This window comes from Camelus bactrianus, chromosome 7, assembly GCF_048773025.1.
Source record: "Camelus bactrianus isolate YW-2024 breed Bactrian camel chromosome 7, ASM4877302v1, whole genome shotgun sequence".
Taxonomy (NCBI): domain Eukaryota; kingdom Metazoa; phylum Chordata; class Mammalia; order Artiodactyla; family Camelidae; genus Camelus; species Camelus bactrianus.
Window position 1 is genome coordinate 39,014,603 of NC_133545.1, and position 15,528 is coordinate 39,030,130.

At 33.1% G+C, this 15,528-nt stretch overlaps 1 protein-coding gene across 5 annotated transcripts in view; it reads left to right on the forward strand.

The window, feature by feature from the left end:
- The window catches only part of NT5C3A (5'-nucleotidase, cytosolic IIIA), a 35,900-nt gene that overhangs the window by 4,622 nt on the left and 15,750 nt on the right, over positions 1–15,528 (forward strand). Inside the window, exons 1-2 of one of the 5 annotated variants that reach the window (XM_010971028.3) lie at positions 13,345–13,406; positions 14,093–14,185. The exons of 2 other annotated variants lie outside the window; for them this stretch is intronic. The gene's annotated coding sequence lies outside the window, so the exon portion shown is untranslated. Of the gene's footprint in view, positions 1–13,315; positions 13,407–14,092; positions 14,186–15,528 lie in introns of those variants that run through there. 2 more of the 5 variants (XM_010971019.3, XM_010971042.3) reach the window with 2 other exon arrangements.

The window sequence follows — 15,528 nt, forward strand, 5'->3', positions numbered from 1 at the left end:
TTGTGGTAATCATTTCACAGTATATGTATATCAAACCATTATACTGTATACCTTCAAGTTATACAGGGACATATGTCAGTTACAGCTCTATAAAACTGGAGAGAGGGCTGTGGGGCGGAACTCTCCCAAAGTAGAAGTATCTAACAAATGAAATAAAATGCAAGCACAAAACCAGAACAAATGTATAGTCTTAACACTGTTCCCTAAAGAGCAACAAAAAGGGTGGAAAATATTTGGACAGCAGGAACAGGGGAGATGGAACTGTCACTCGCAGCTCCCCAACCAGTTAAATTTGTCATTTCTAATTTAAACATGTCTCAAGTACTTATGACTTCCTTGTGCAGATCAGCAGTTACTCCTTAAATAGCTGGGGCTGTTTTTGAAACTAGTACGTTTCCTTCCTGGAGATAAACTTCTAATAAAAACGTCTTCCTTTCTTCTATCTTAAGATATCAGATGTTCTGTGGGTACTATTCTAAGTGGAAACCCCACTACTAAGTCTGTATTTAGATATATTTAGGAAAGGGGATTGGGGAGAAAAATCAAGATTTACATGAGTGCTTCAGTGGATTGACACTATTACATAGGCTTTTAAGATATCCCTATAACTCAGGTTTTATCTAATTTATATCAATACAGAAATCTATGACCTTTTTTAGCACCTGTTTGAATTCTTGATTTGTTCTGTGAACCATATTCCCTGAACTCCTGTGACATTTCTTGATGATTTCTCATAATTTAGCAATTTATATAGTCTCTTGTATTGTACCGTTACATATGTTCTTGAAGGGTCTGGACTGGTACATAGTTCCTTGTTGTGTTTTTTTAATTAATTGCACTTGACCAAGAGAAACAGTCCCACAATCAGTGGCTTTAATAAACAATACAGATTTTATTTTTCTAGTGTAACAAGGATTTAAAAAAATAGGCAGTTACTGGTGTTAATTAAGGGGTACAAAGATATGAAGAGGTCTTTGAAATTTCTTTGGCTTTTCTCGTGGTCGCTAGGTGGCTGTTGTAGTCCTGGCCAACATGTTCATCTTTCAGACAGCAGAAGTGATGAAGCAGGGAAGAGAATACTTAATAAGCAAAACTTCCTCCTTACATGTTATTGGAGAGAACAGTTCATATGGTCACCCTACCTGTAAGTGAAACTGAGGATTTTTTTTTTTTGGTTGAGCAATTTGCCATCCTCTCACAAAATTGAGATTCTATTAGTAAGAAAGAAGAGGAGGGTGTGTCTTAGTTAGGTAATTAGCAGTCTACCATGTTACACTATAGTGCCTGTTCTTTTTTCGTATCAGTAAATGTTGATTCAATATTCAATCAAATGAAAACACATGTATATAATATATTACTGGTAGTCCAGTCAGCTTGCTAGAAAAATAGAGCATTTCAACTATTCCAAGTACTTGGTATACAGCAGTACAGAATACAGACTCAGAATACCTTTGATCTTCTGTCCACCCCCAAGAGTAAAGGTTTATTCATTCACACCTCAAATATCTAGATCTTAAATAGTTCCTGAGACATGGCCACTGCCTTTATACGTGCTAATGAGATTTAGAAGCTAATCTCCCAAATATGTGTCACAACTAGCTTAAAAACTAGTACTTAACAGTACTTCTAGAGTGAATGAATATAAATGTGAAAGAGATCAATGGAAGGCTTTGTGGAATTCAAAGAAATAGGAGAATATATGAGTGGGACATTATGCTGTACACCAGAAACTGACACATACATTGTAACTGACTATACTTCAATCAAAAGACAAAAAAAAAAAAGCAGTGAATCAAAAATAAATATCAGATTATTAAAGCCATCTTCTCAAAACACACACACACACACACCCAAAGAAACAGATTACATTGGGTAGTGTTTGATGGTTGTGGTATTTGAGGGATAGCAATCATGATTGGTCCAGTTTGAATAGTGTATATTGTAAAATAAGGAAAATCCATTGAACTCTTAACTTTAGAAAAGTATATGTCCATGGTTATCTTGAATCTCCAGTTTGCAAATATGGAAATGTTTGTACCAGATGTATGATTTTTGTCTTTTCAAAGCACGTTTGTTGTGTTTCCTCTGTATTATCTTCATGTAGCAGGTTAACCACATTTTCAACTTCAGTGAAAAGTTTGATATCTTATCTAGTGAGCTGTTTTTATGTTAGCTAGAATACTTCCTGGAAAAGTTTTAGTTTCATTAATTGTTTCTTTGTGTATTCATTTTGTTACAAATTCATTTACATAACACATGAAGCCACATTTGAACCAGATACTAATATTTTTAATTTACCCAAGAATTTTCTTTCTGGCTAAAAGCCATCATATCCTTAGATCCTTTTACTTTCTTCATTTAACAGGCCTCTCAGGTGATTCTGAGGCTTGCAGAAGTTTGAGAACCATTAAAGTAAACAATTCAAATTCTTGCCACTAGCAAAATTTTACAAGTCACAAAACATCCAGGTTAATTGCTCACAAACAGTGAATATTGTGGCTGCCAATTACTGTGTTAAGAGAGAAAGCAGAGTAATAAGTGTTACCGGGAGGAGGGGAATAAAAGTTACCTTAGTTCTTAGTCACTGGGCAAAAAAAGATAATTTCTAATGGGAGACAGAGAGCATGATATAAACAGAAGATGTATTAGTGAAGGAAAAAGGTAGACAAATATAGTACACCCCTGAGAATTGAGAGCAGGCCAATCCAAGAGAGGAAAAATTGTGCTGCTCCTTTTTTTTTCCCTCTTTGTATCTTGGCTTTGTGGGTGGGGGGTTGTGATTGATTGATTCATGGCTCTCTAGACTTATGTGGGAGCAGTAGAAAGAGGAAGACAGAAAATTGACAGATTGCAGAGGTGAAATCTATAGAATTTGAAAGGGGGCAGAATTTGTAACCCCAAAATATGCTTCTTTAGTATAAGGATCATTTTAGGCTCATTATTTAAAAAAAAAAAAAACTGACACAGGAGAAGCTCTGAAAACCAAGGAGAGGTTACCTTTGATAAAAACAATTTACATTTATAAGGGAAATCTCCATTTGTAGGGGTGTCTCCCTCTGTGTACTAGGAAGTGGGTGATGACTGAATCTATAGAAACTCTTACCAGAGGTCTTAACTCGCATAACAACCATCTCCTTGTTTACTGTGCTTTGCCTGAAACTTAGCTTTCCCTTGCCCAACATCTTTTGTCTTTAGCTGGAGATGATGTCTGAGGTGATGACTTGGGCCATTTTGTGAGTTAACTCAGTTTTCCAGGTATCTTCCATGTATACAGAAAGTATACTGTACATGTTATTAAGCTTGTTTGTTTTTCTCCTGTTAATCTGTCTTTTATTACAGTGGAGTCTCAGCCAGGAACCCAGAAGGGTAGAGGGAAAATTATTTTCCCTCCCCCACAGATTTTATAATTTTGCTAAATGTTTTGGGTTTTCCTTAATTTTTATAGCAGTTTGAATGTTTCCGATAATTTAAATCATTTCTATATATTTCTCTTTTACTTGCTTTTAAAATAATTCTGGCATTGCATTATTTATTGAATTAAGACACATACATATAATCTGAAATCCTACTTTAATCTTTATTCTCATTGAAATTAGAGGTTGTCATTTATATATTCATGTAATAACTTACTTGAAATCTAATGTCATGAACCTTACTTGATAGGTTTCCCCCCTTAAAGAGCAATCAGGGAAAGTATATAATTCTGTTTTTCTGTCAGCAGGTGGCAGACTTCTCCCTCTTCTATGGCACAGTGCTGCGTTTCTAAATTACCTTTCTTGTTAATGCACTTCTGTTTACTCTGTTGCTTAAACCTGAAGGAGAGCAGAATATGCCACCCCAAAACGTGCCATTTTTGTTTGTGGATTATTTGAGGGCTGAAGGCAGTCAAGACTCAGCCGACTCAGGAAAAGCTTTTTACCTCCTCTTAACTGCCTGAAAATTTAGAAAAGTGGCCTGTACCAGGAAGAGAGCTATTACCAAAGATCACATTTTAATCTGAGAGATTTATCTGCATAGCAGGACAAATGTTTGTTTACCAAACATTTGCTCTTCCCCTCTTCCTGTGAATTGCCTTCCTCCCTTCTGAAGCCCCAGATCCCTACCTCTTTTCTCTTTGGCTCAATTTGGTATATAAGCCTCAATTGCCTGGCAACTTTCGGGCCTCATATCTTCATGGGGGCTCTTATAGGTACAATTTTTTTTTTCTGCTAATCTGTGTTTTTAGTCAGAGGGTCTCAGGCAAGAACTTAGAAGAGTAGAGAGAAAATTATTTTTCGTTTCCTAAAAACATTAACCTATGAAATTTAAGCCAAGTATGACAGTCTTCTGCCATTAAAAATATAAGTGCCATTTGTCTGTTTTTTTCAATATATGTTATCTTCATTTTCAAGGTGCTCATAGATTACAGAGTTGTTTAGCAATTGATTGGAGGGTTGCTTAATTTGTTTGGCAAGTTCCTGCTTGTAAGTAGGTGGAAGTAGATAGTCACAGGTTTAACATGGTGCGGATTCCTGCAAGATCCTTCCTGCCTCTATTGTATCTCCTCTGAAGACTTGTCATGACACAGCCCTCTCACTTACTTTACTTCAAATGTCCCACATGGAGTCTGGGTTCAGAATACCATCATCAAAAAAATCATCATGCAGTCTTCCCCGATGAACAGTTTTGTCAGTTTATCTTGATTTCTCTATCAGTCACACCATTAACCTTCTAAGAGAATGAGACACTGGATTGATTTTGATGGAGACAGAAAAAGTTTCAGAATGTAACCTAGCTTTATAGCATAGTGAAATGTTATAACAAGGAAACCTACCGAAGTTCTCTTAAGAGAAAAGGGAGCTACACCAGCATTAGAACTAGAAAATAATTAAAAACTACTTTGGCATTGCCCTATTACCTTGTAACCAGGGAAATGGAACTGAAATTTCGGGGTACACCCTACATGTTCACCTAACTTAATCCTTAAAATGTAGTACAGCTGATAATTATTGTAATTGTCTATTAGTTTGCTTCAGAACTATAGCTAGTAACAGCCAGCATTCAATCTGATTCTAGCTCTCTCTGAAGCTTTTGAGTAAAACATACTTCCCCAGTTGGGAATGAGAATTACTTCTTTAATAAGGTGTTTTTATGTTGCTGGTCTTTAAAATTTTTTATCTTTCTAAGCTAATTAAATACTTTATTCTGTTTTGTCTTTTGTGCACAACTGTGTACTATATATGATTTTGTCACATGTTTCTAGTTTTGGTAGGTTAGGAACATCTATCTCCTGTTCCATAGTTATTGTTCTGTTATTCTCTGCATATTATAAATATTGTTGTTTAGTGAAGAGATACAGAATTTTCTTTCTTTAACCAGTTATGTAATGTGTGATCTGAACTTTGTAAAGGAATGAGGTCATGTAATACATGTTTGAGAGTTTAGTAGTTGGTAAATCTCTGGTTCGGATCTCAGCTCTGCCACATTCTAATGGTTTAACCTTGGACAAATTTCAGTTTTGTAAGTCTCAGTTTCCAGTTCTGTAGTTTGGAGAAGATTCACCTAAAAACTCTCCTGCCCCCTTGTTTCCTTCAGAGTATTATATTAGAGTATGTTCTGTCTTTGTGTTAGTATTTTTCGTTTCACTTGTTTTAAATAATTACACTTCGGGAGAGTTCCAACAGTATACTATTCTAATGTCTATCTAGGTTGTTACTAAGATTAAAAAAGAGATTATATACATATAATGCCAAACAGTTTCTACCACATGCTAGTAATTCCATAAAATGTTAGTTCTTTTATCCTCTTCCTTTTGTGAATAAAGCTATTCTTTTCCCAACTTTATTTTAGATATGATGTTCTCGTATAGTAGGTTCATATTAAGTAATGCTTTTAAGAATTATCTCTAAACAGTATTCTGTTTGGGCCCTCAAATTTGGAGATAAAAACTAAATTGCTAGTTTTATCATATATCTTAAAGTTTAAAAGACTAGGAATGAGAGATGCCCAGCATTATGCCAACAGTTTTTAGCTTGAGCACACTAGAACTTTAGAAAACAGAGCATAAACCCTGCGTGCTTGCTGGCATAATTGTAGATGGTTCAACTGACCTGGGTAGCACACTTGGAGGCTTGGGATATATAATTGTATCATTTTCAGTTACTGAGATTTAAGTTCACTAAAATTGTATGAGAAACAGGAGTTATTATAAAGGATAAAGCTATATGAATTTGACTCACTTTTGAGAGCCCTCTAGTATACGTAAAACAAGCACAGCTCAATGTGATTCATTATAGATTTCAAAAAATTAACTCATGGGGTCCCCATGTGTGGATTTTAAACTTAATTTTCCCTTTGATTCTTTCTCTTTTTATTTCTTATATATGATGATATAAAATTAGTAAATATAGTTAAGCAAAAAGAAGTAATCAGCAATTTTAACCGCCAAAAAAAGCCCGTATTTTAGTGAGTACTCCTTTTTCTTTCTGTGCATGTAACTATTAAGTATCATTTTTCACAAAATGATGTAACATTGTTTTTAACAAGATTATTCACTTATCAAATTTTTCCTTAACAATAAACTAATTTTAATTACTATATTATTATTACTTTGTTATACACAGATATCATAAATTACTTAGCAAGTTTTTTTTTTTTTTTTTAGCAAGTTCTTCATTGTTGAACATTTAGATTGTTTCTTGTTTTCCTCTGTGGTAAATAGTGGATCAGTGAACATTCGTGTAGCATCTGTGAATGTCCATGATTTTAAATGGAATTGCTGAGTCAAAGCCAGGTTACCCTCTGGAAAAGCTGTACCAATTTATATTTCCACCAGCAGTATATTCAAATACCTAGATCTGTGGTTGCCTGGAAGTAGATATCACTTTTTTTTCTCATTTTTACCAAATGATAGTTTTTTTTTTTTTCAAGTATTTCTGTTACTTTTGAAGTTGAACTTTTAAGATAATTGGCCATTTATTTTTCTTCTTTTCTGAATCATCTGAGTTCTTTTTCTTGATTTTCATGGGCTTTTATATGATGATTTTAACCATGAGAGTATGTTAGAAATATATTTTTCCAAGTTTTTTTGTTTCACTTCCATTTTTGAGCAGTCTAAATGTGACCCTCCTTTTCAAACCTTTAAATGACTTATATACTTTAGAATGTTTTACTGACCTTGATTTGCACATGACTTATTTACACATTATGACTTCATTCTATAGCCAGAGTAGGAGGAGAATATAGCATGTTGTTTAAATAGTTTGTATAACTTACTCACTAGTTGACCCTCCCAGCCATAGAATGAGGAAAGCTACTTTGAAAAAATAGTAAGGTATTATGATTTTGGCTCAATAGATAATTTGCATTTTATCTTTATAAACATGACTTAACATATGCCATGTCCATTTCTTCTAAAGATGTAGATACACTTTTGTTTTCTTCTGTTTTGAAACATGTAACTTTAAAAAAATAATCTTTGTTTTCTTCTAGGTATAAGATGTTATTTGTTATAGAAAATTTAGAGTATACCAGAGTATGAAAAAGAAAATACAATCACCTGTGATCCTATCATTTCTCTGTGATAACTGTTCATTGATTTTTGGAATATATCTGATTCAGTCCTGTTAGATGATTATTATACTACTGAGTTTAGTTTGTTATTGGTTCATTATTTAAACTTTTATATCTGTATTCATAAGTGAAATTAGGTATGTTTCACCCTCTTGTCCATGTTTCAGAATTACTTTTAAAACTCAAGTTATGAACCACTGATCCTACATAAAATTTCAAATAATTCTTTACTACAAGTTATTAATTTATGAACTTGAAGTGCTTTAAGATAATTTTCTTCATTGTTTTCTTACCTTACTATGTTTTAAGTGAGTTTATCTGGCACCGCAAAAAGAAGGAATAGTAGGTTAAGTCTTTGTATTCTCCTTTTAGATGTACTGGTTATAATACACCAAATAATAAAAGCTTAAATAGCATAACTTCTTAACCATTTTTAATATAACTTATGCCAAAATAGTAATCCTCAACAATACTGTTTCTTTTCAACATACACAATACCAACTGTGTGATGTGGAAGGAGTCCAAAATTAAAACAAAAGTTTTTCTTCTTGTTGCATTTCAGGCACAGAAATTCAGATAAAATAGGAACAACAATTTCAGTGCTAAGCATCTTGAAATATTAGAACATAGTACATTTGAGAGCAGAGTTAGGAAAGATTTCCTTCATTTATGGTATTGTCTTACATATGATTTTCTTGAACTTGACCTACTTATTGCAACATAAATGTCATTTCCTCTAAAGGAGTTTACAGAATTTATTACTCTTTATTAAGTAAGAAAGTAACAAAAGATAATAGATTAGAGGGGAGAGTATAGCTCAAGTGGTAGAGAGCATGCTTAACATGCATGAGGTCCTGGGTTCAATTCCCAGTACCTCCTCCAAATATAAATAAATAAATAAACCCAATTACCTCCCCCTCATAAAACAAAACAAAACAAAATGGCAAAACTGTTAAAAAAAAAAAAGATAATAGATTATGTTCAAGCACTTATTTTGAATTTCTGAAAATTAAGTTAATCCCAGATTTTTGCATAGAGTTTTTAAGAAATGCATTGAGATTAGAATGATAGGTTTTCCTCACTTTGTATATATGTGTGTAAATTCATAAATGCAGCAATCAACTTCACAGTCACCTAATAGGATAAGTTTTTGGAATGATTTTAAGTGAAAGAAAAACTTACGAGAAAATCTTTACTTGCCTTTCATTTTTCCAAAATCTAACAATTCATGTTTTCATCTCTGTTTTTGCTCATTAAATATTTTAAACCATATTCATGTAAACATTTATAGCGTATAGCACCTTGTTTCAATTTTATTTTGAACAGTCACAGTATTGAAGTTAGTTGACTCTTGTCTTTTTCAGAGAAGTTTTGATAGAAGTCAGATGCCTAGACAGGTGTTTTGCATGTTTTAAAAAAATGGTCTTTGTATTTACATCATGCAGCAATTAGCAAGAACAAGTGTTGCAAGAGTCCTTATAGAGAGTATTGCACCTCACCTCTTTCTGAATTGTCTTCCTTATATGGCTTCATTGTTTGGTTTGGAGTAACTTCCTAGGGTTGTCATCCAAGTTCAGATTGAAGTTTAAAAATACATTCCATGGAGGAATGATAATTGGTAAACTAACTGTGAGTTAGCAAAGTCATAGATTGGATTATTGAGAAATAACTATACTTAACCTCAGGTTTTATGCGGGATTATGAAATGATTTCTTTCATATACAACTATTAATTAGTATAATATCTTTATTCCCTTAACTTCCCTGCCCACAGATTAAAGGCAAAATCAAACAATTAATAAGTTATTAAGATTTAAATTGATACATTTTCTGTGGCTTTTTCGCTTTTTCAGTATTTCAAATTTTTGAGCTTTTTTGATGGCATAATATGAAGTGATCATTTTAAACTTTTCAAGTTAACTGAATAATTGGCAGTATCTAAAAGTTGTAACAACTCAGAAGTTTGAATGGATATCCTTTTCTCTGTTGATAAAGACAGCCAGTTTCAGTGTTAGACGGGGAGAAAAAATCTGCCAAATATTTGAGTCCTGTATGGGAAGTTCTTTGCTCTTTGGCATATCAGTTTCAGGTTTAGAGTTTGCATTAGGAGCGATATGAGTAATTTCTGTTTCTATGACAACAAATAAAGAAACTCCAAGGCAACAAGGCCCAGTCATGTGTCCAGAGGTAAAAGTCCACTGTGCTGCTAAAGAGTCTGTCTTTATGACTTCTCTTATTCCTGGATCCCGTGTTTCCTCTCAAAAAAAAAAAAATCCTCAAGCTATTTGAAACAAAATTTATTTTCTTTCATTCAGGACTTTGCTTGTGTCCTTGTTGCTTTTCTGTGGCACAATTTCAAAACATTATTCTTAGTCATACACATCTTTAGCCCTCTCATGTTATGTCATGTTAAGTGTTATGTTTATGCTATTGCCTAAAAACAGCAGTGATACAGTAAGAAGAGTCTTCCAGCTCATATACATAAGTCACATAAGTAACAAGTGGCTTATTCCAGACCTTAGATTCTTATCTGTAATGAAAGGGGAAGTATTATTTTTCTCTTAAGGTTTTACTGACTGAATTACACAAGCATACCTCATTTTACTCCAGGTTGCAGATAATGCTTTTTTTTTTTTTTTTTTTTTTTTTAACAAATTGAAGGTTTGTAGCAACCCTGAATCAAACAAGTCTATTGACAACATTTTTCCAGCAGCATTTGCTCACTTCTTGTCTCTGTCACATTTTGGTAATTCTTGCAGTATTTCAAACTTTTTCATTGTTTTTATATTTGTTATAGTGGTCTGGATCAGTGATCTTTGATACTACTATTGCAAAAAGATTATGACTTGCTGAAGGCTCAGATGATGATTAACACTTTTTAGCAATAAAGTAATTTTAAATTAAGATATGTACATTGTTGTTTTAGACATATAGGGACACCCCACCAGACACACAATCCTACCCCCACCACATATACACACTTAGATGGAATTAAAAGGCAGAAGCCCCCTATATGTAGTTAGGAAACAATACTCATATTTCCTCTCTTCTCTACTCTCCTTAGAGTAGCAGGACAGAACACCAGCAGAGCCAGAACCATCTAGCCCTTCAAGATCGAAACACTCCTCTTGATAAGAAACCAGCCATCTTTGTTTTCATGTTATAAATTTTTTTGTTTTGTTTTAGAGTAAACTGTCTGAATTCCTTGTACCTGTCTCTACGTTTTGTTTATTGTTTAAAATAATCAATCCATATGATGTTGACTGGTTCTCATTTTTTTAACTTTATTTTCTGATTATGGACATGATTGGTTCTACTACTGTAACATTTTTAATAAGCCATTTTTCCCCCAGAAACTCATTTATTTTATAAAGCTCAGAAAATAGAAATGGCCCCTTAATCCCATTACTGATACTATCTTATCTATTCTACTTTAGACTTTCTTGTGCTTATATAAAGATATTTTTCCCCCAAAATCAGGCACTTGGTATACTCTCATAACTTTTTTCACTCAATAGTAGATCATGTACATCTCCGTATATATGTAAATATTGATCTCACAGAACAGTACTGCATAGTGATTTACAGTTGTGGACTTTGAAGTCACAGAGACCTGAATTTGAATCCATTTTTGCCACTCACCAGCACCAAGCCTTAATTTACTCACTTGTAAAATGAGGATAATAATAGCACATACCTTATAGGGTTATGAATATGAATATCAAGTGCTCAAAAGTATCTGGCAAACAGTAAACATACAATAAATTTTAGCTATTTATAATAATCAGTTTTGAGAACTGTATAATTTTTTATGTGCATACTACAGTTTATTCACCTGTCCAGTATTAATGAACATTTAGATACTGGGCATTTAGGCTACTTACAGCTGCCCAGTATTATAAAACAACTCTGCAGTGTACATCCTTGCAACTGAATCTCTGTGTACTACCTTATTTCCTTAGGATACAGTCCTTAGGACATAAAATTGGTATGTTGAAGGGAATGTGTATTTCTAAAGCTTTTAATAGTATTTCTAAATACCCTTCCAAAAGATTGTGGAGCTCTAACTCCATCATTCTCTGTCATTTTTGTTGAAGATGATTTGTCTGAAATCATCTTTCAAAGAGATATATTTAAAGTTTTTATTGTTGCTAACTATATTAGTATATTACAGGACAGTTAAGTCATCATATTCATATATGATACAGAAGTATTTTCAAAATGCACCACCTAGTTGCCCTTGAGCCTACATTACTAGAATATAAGATTTCCCTCTAAGAGGAATGTTATGCTGTGAATTTCCTCATCTGAGTAAAATAAGATGGCAGTGCCAACCAAGTTTTTAACATTTGGTAGATAACCAAGTTTGGATAATTTGTTAGTGGCCTTTTTTTTTTTTTTTTTAAGCAATTTAAAATTTTTTGTGTGTTGTTTTTAATAGAAAATGCTACTTCACAAAGTTTGATTACTGAAATGTTGTGTGGGTTTGATTTCTTTTGAACTTAGAAGAGAGAAGGCTAGTATACAAGTTTATTTACATAAGTAGCATAGCCATGTTCCTCTTGATAAGGTTCCCCAGAGCCTGTAGCATAACTTACCTATCGGGCCCTGGCACATGGTATTATCATATTTAATCCTACTACTCATGTTAAAAACAAGATTGATTTTAAAGGTGAAAAAATATTTTTCTTAAAAAGAAGACTATGAATTCATCTACAAAACAGAAACAGACTCGCAGACATAGTAAACAATCTCATGGTTACTGGGGAACCAGGGGTAGGAAGGGCTAAATTTGGGAGTTTGAGATTTACAAGTGTTAGCCACTATATTTAAAAATGGATTTTAAAAAATGCAATAACCTTTTATGAAAATAAATATATGTTATGTATAAGCATGACTGGGACATTGTGCTGTACACCAGAAATTGACACGTTATAACTGACAGTGCTTCAATTAAAACAATTTTTTTGTCTTCACAACGGTTTGACTGCTTTTATTTCCAGCAGGAAGGGAACTTTTTTCAGTTTTTTAACCATAAAAATTAGTTTTCTCTGTGTTCAGATTTTTTAGAAAATCTATGCATGGTCTTGTTGAAATTTACAGTGTAGTATAATATGAAGAAAAACAAATTATTTTAAATGCCATTGCCCTGCAATAAAGACTGTTAACATCCTACTAACCACACTTTTATGTATCATGTTTTTTTCACACATGTTAAATGACCTAATCTTTTTAAAACTGTAAAATATACATAACATAAAATTTACCATTATGACTTTTTAAGTGTGCAGTTCAGTGGCATTAAGTACATTGACATCGTTGGGAAACCACCCCCACCACCATCCATCTCCAGAACTCTTTTCATCTTCCAAATTGAAACTCTGTACCTGTTGAGCAATAGCTCACTGCTCTCCCCTCCCCCAGCTCCTGGCAACCATCACCTAATCTTTTTCACTTTGTATTGAAATAGAATATTCATACAGAAAAATACACATATTACAAGTATGCTGACAACCAAAAAACATGATGAGGAAGGAAGTTTTTCTAAGTGTCAGTATTGAAGTTCCTTTTTCTTTGCAGAGCAAGTTGACAGTGCTCTAATGGTACAGATTTACCTTCTCTTTACCACATTATTTCATTTGATCATGTTCTGTAGATTGGCAACTAGCTCAGCTAACAAGCCTGTCACCCAGAGCATAATAAAGCACTGTGTAGTAATGCGTCACAAGACTGTTTTTGCATTGAGCTTAGCCAAGACTTTTGGAACCGCCCTCGGCTGCACCTTGTGCTATATTAGTACTCCTCCGACAGGAAGAATTTTCTTTTGCTGCGGTAGCTTGTCCGGTTACCTTCAGGGTAAGTGTACAGTTCATGTAAACATGAGTTTCTCTTGTTTAAATTTATCTGATTCTTACTTGGTTCAGTATCTTGTTGAAATTTTAGGCATTTAAAAATCCAAATTAAGGAAATAGAAATACAATGATCCTATATAACAAAAAATTTCTTTATAGTTTGCAAAGATATGATACGTAAAAGTTTGCAGTACCTTGGGTCTCAGAAATTTAAATCTGTAGGATCTAATTTTAAGAGCTTCTTTTTTCACATGTAGATGTTAAAAAAAGAACAGTACTCTCAGAAGTCTCTTTTCAAGGGGAAAAAAGATCCATTTTTGTTGTTCATTTGCTTGTTGTGTGATTCAATTTTGCTAATAGCCACATTAAGTTTATGTACCTAGAATTATGAACTGTTTATTATGGCTAGTAATAAAGATAAGTAATTTTTATTTTGTGCCTGTAAGTTTTATCCAGGAAATCATGGAATAGGATTCTACTGGTATGTTTTATAAATTCATAAAAGCTGGATTTCTGTCTGTAATAATTACAACATATTATATATTGAAAATTAAGATTCAAACTCATATTACCATAAAAGCTGAGAACATTGTGGTTAAGTAAGATTTAAATAATTGAATTTATGTTATTTTTTAGTTAGCTAATGCAGCAGACCATTTCTTAAAGCAGTTTACTGGTTTTTATTGGCAGCCTATATCCAAGCCCTGTATCTCTGGATATTGCTGATATATGCTGTTGTTCTAGGACAAAGTCAAGGACAGAACAACTCAGAGAGCTCTAAGGGTAATCATTATAAACTACCTCATTTCCATGTGCCTTGGTTTACTCATCTTGAAAAGTACCCCTTAGGTATTTGGGCAGTGGAGGGGGGAGAATAGATAAATAAAGTCTAAGCTCTAAAATTGTATATATTCATACGTGTCCATAAAATTATGACTGAAAAGCTAAGCTTTACTATCTAAGAAAATTGGTATAAATTGCCAATTTTAAAATATCTACACTTTGAAATCTATTCTCATTTCTTCTACCTCCTTCTCTTATCCTCCCACATTTTGCTATTCAGTTTCATTTTTGTTTTATGTCCGTATCAAGAGAAAGTTTCACTTTCCAGTTTGTGTATTTTTTTCATTACTGCCTTGAAAATCTAATTAGGGAAAGTTCTTTAAATACTCTCAAGAAACTGATTTGATAATGTTACACAAATAGTGAACTTATAGTTTGATTTTCCATGTGCTAATCATCCTAATAAAGTGTCATTATTAAAAACCCAAGCTTAAGACAGGTAACATAGGTTGCTGGAGATGTGCAGTAAGATGTTCAGTACTCTTGCTGATACCTTGTCCATACTGTAGTAATTCATACTTTTTCTTATGTAGGTAGTATACACTTTACCATTCAAAATTTCATTATTGTATAGTTTAAATGTTTCTGAAAGTATCAAAATTAAAGCAGAATCACAACTTTTGAAGCTAATAATATCAGTGAACTTAATCTTTTTTACTTTCCCATAAGACAGTCAAGTGGGCCTTTAAAAGCATTCAGTTTGGGAGTGGGGAAAAAAGCATTCAGTTTGCATTCAGATAGATGATTTAAAACTTGTATAAAGGCAAGTAAATTTTTTTCATGTAGATACAGAAATTTTCAGTCACTGATGTGTAAATATCTTCAAGATGTAAAGATAATTGTCTCAGAATGAAATACGCCGATAGCTTAAACTTTCAGGTATCAAGTTTGTACTATTCAAGTGTAGTTCTTACTTCTTGCTTCCGTCTTTTACCTTGTCCTACATACTCCTTGTAATGAACAATGTTACAGTAGAGACCTTTAAATCTCATGGTGAAAGAACACAAAGTAATTATTTTCCAGTTTCCACATTTTTCCAGTCCACATTTAAAGATTCCAAATACTTAAAACTTCAAAACTTTCTTAGATGACAGTTCACAGTTCAAGGGTAATATTTTCTATTTTGAACATGTCTTCTACACTTGATGTGTTTTTTTCCAACAACTCTTCTCTTGAAGCATCTGGAACAGATGACTGTTGGCAAAGTAAGCCAGAACTTTATATACCAAGTATAGATTTACAACCCTATTGGTTTAAAAATACCCTGCCCTAATTTTCAGTGT